Source organism: Mastomys coucha, unplaced genomic scaffold (genome assembly GCF_008632895.1).
Source record: "Mastomys coucha isolate ucsf_1 unplaced genomic scaffold, UCSF_Mcou_1 pScaffold5, whole genome shotgun sequence".
NCBI classification, from domain to species: Eukaryota; Metazoa; Chordata; class Mammalia; order Rodentia; family Muridae; genus Mastomys; species Mastomys coucha.
Window position 1 is genome coordinate 15649329 of NW_022196911.1, and position 3209 is coordinate 15652537.

A 3209-nucleotide genomic window follows, 5' to 3' on the forward strand; every position below is an offset into this window, starting at 1 on the left:
CACTCTGTAGACCAGGCTGGCCTTGGACTCAGAAATCTGCCTGCCTCTGCCTCCCAAGTGCTAGGATTAAGAGCGTGCGCCACCACCGCCCGGCAAATTTCATTATTTTAAAATAAAATATTTAAAATTTAAAAGTACCTTTTAAAGAAAAAGCCTGACTTGACAGCCTGTCTCTTAATGAATTTTCCATATTTGGAACTGTGTGAGTACAATAGGGGAATCACTGATTACTAAATGGCAGGAGTAAGCCTGAAGTACAGTGATGTCCTGAAGAGAGGGGTAAGTAGACCGGTGCATCCAGAGCCCTGCCAGGTGATGGTGATGCACACCTTTAATCCCAGCACTTGGGAGAAAGAGCCAGGCAGATTCCTGAGTTTGAGGCCAGCCTGGTCTACAGAGTGAGTTCATGACAGCCAGAAATATACAGAGAAACCTTGTCTTAAAATATAAAACAAACAAACAAAAAGGAGAAACCACTCCAGGGAGAAGACAGGATGGGCTAGGCTGGGATTCTCTCCATAAAGAACATGGTTCTTTCTCCTTGCCTCCATGGCCCAAGATTTCAGATCCAAGCTAACAGGGGTTTTCTGGGCCAAGACCCAAATGGGGAGCAGGCAGAAGGCATCCAGTTTGTCAGGGTTACGATAGTTTGGAGACTTGCTTAAGTTCTAAGAATTCTCTTTGACAAATTTCTGGGCTTCTCCAAGACTTGGTTTCCTATGCTAGGAAAGGGATAACAATGGAATTACGGTGGAAACCAACAAAATATGAGGAATATTCACACCGTGCCTAGCACAAAATTGGCTCTTTTTTAATAGAACCATTAATCATGTCTTAAGCATGAGGCCAGTAGAAGTCAGTGAGGTTCACACGAATACACACACAGACATACGAATACACACACAGACATACGAATACACACACACAGACATACGAATACACACACAGACATACGAATACACACAGAGACATACGAATACACACACACAGACATACGAATACACACACACAGACATACGAATACACACACACAGACATACGAATACACACACAGACATACGAATACACACACAGACATACGAATACACACACAGAGACATACGAATACACACACACAGACGTACGAATACACACACAGAGACATACGAATACACACACACAGACATACGAATACACACACAGAGACATACACATGCACACACACAGTCACACACACACAGAGACACACAGTTACACAGTCTCACACACACACGCGCGTGCGCACACACACACACAGAGAGAGAGAGAGAGAGAGAGAGAGAGAGAGAGAACTATATCTTGCTCCCCTTAGCAAAGGCCTTCAGAGAATCAGCACAGGGTCAGGCCCGAGACAGTCCCAGTCCTTTATTCCCAGAAGCTTCTATTAATAGAAAACCCTGAACCCTACCTGCCTACCAAACCATCCCTCGCCAGTACCAACATACAGTTTTTCCATCTGGCCACATAATAATGATTGTTTGTGTATTAGAAAGGTAAAGCAAAACAAAATATGTCACCAGAGTGTCTTGAAGTGCACTGATGAAGTGTGGGATTGACAGCTTGCAGCACCTGTCTGTCCAAGCCACTGTCCGCACCACTGAACACTCTGACAGACAATTGAAGAGCCACCATCCCTACAATTTCCCTCACTGAGGTGAGAATACACGGTTAGCCAAATGAGTAGAACTGGGGCACTGTTTTAGCAGATAACACAGTAATCATGACATCACCTCATCTGGTAGGCAATATGTGTTTGTGTATTACTTATAACCCTTGGTAGCTGCTGTGGTATAAAACCAGTCAGTATACCATCCTTTCGTTCCCTCCCTTCTGAGATGTGAACTTTCTGCCACTAAGAGTTTCCCTCCTCATCATACACAGATCTGCTCATGTCCAGCAGCAGCCAATAGCCTGGTTTGTAGGCAGATGAGAGTGCCCCTCTGTGCTCTGCATAACCACCAATGCCTGGGTTGCCTCCTTCCAGTTTGGGGCAGAAGCTGGTAAGAACTTTCTAGAACACTCCTACTCCTGCCAAACTGGCATGTTTCCCCTAGGAAAACCCTGGGTTCCCTCAGAAGCCACATGCCTGACTGTTTTGGCTGTAGTTCTCTGTGACAGTCACTGGTCCGGAGCTGCCACCCCACAGCAGTTAGCAGTTCTCCTATACAGGGCAAAGGTCATGCATCTGTCCTCACCACATATGGATTCTGATGTCTAGCAGCAGTCCCTGACCTGGTTTGCAGATGAAGAGCTGCCCAGGTCAGCTTTACACAGCCCAGTCACTTGGACATGGGCCATGAGGTCTGACAGAAACAGCACAGGGCTTGATTCAGCTCCACTGTGGAGACCGTGTGGGACCGAAAGACTGAATTTAGAAATTTGGAAAAAGCGTGTTAATGGAAATGCATTAATGTATAACCTTTACTTAAAGAAGGCATAGGAAGTCTCTGTAACGAGCCAGGAATGTGGACTGGTCAGTTCCAGGAACTTGTTGGTCAAAGAGGCCCCCTCCAGCTAGGGCCCAGAATAAGGAACAGGATAGCGGTCAGCCATTAAGAAGATAGCATTGACCAAACCACATTCCTCTAGACAAGGAGTGTGCAGGACAAACGACTTCCTTGTGACCTGACTCAACTAGGGAGTGGGTTCCTTTAGAATTTTCTATTGTTTTCATGCTATGTTTCCTTGGTAACCCCCTCACCCCTCTTAGTTTGTGGTTTTTCCCTTTAAATACCCCTCACTTCTTGTGTTGGGGGTCGAACCCCTCTGGCCTGCCAGGCTACAAGTTTGAACCCAGATCTGGCTTATCCCGAATAAACCTCATGTGATTGCAGCAAGATCTGTCTCTCGTGAGTTATTGGGTGGTCGCATCATCCCGAGACTTGAGTGAGGGTCTCCCCAGTTCTGGGGGTATTTCAGGACTATCATGAGAGAGCCTGGTTATTGACCTTTGTCATTGTGTTTAAAAAAAAAAATCCAAGGGTATGTTTTGTAGAGCCAGGTATGGTGTGGTGGGTGGGGGTAATCAGCGGGCCCATGCTGAGGTATCCCTCCTCCTGACTACCAGCCAAACAATGGGTCAAATATAGAGTATAGTTTATCTGGGGGCATGAGAAGGAGAGTTGAGAAAGGAATAGAGGCAGAGATAGAGAGGGGACAGAGAAGAAGAAGAAGAAGAAGAAGAAGAAGAA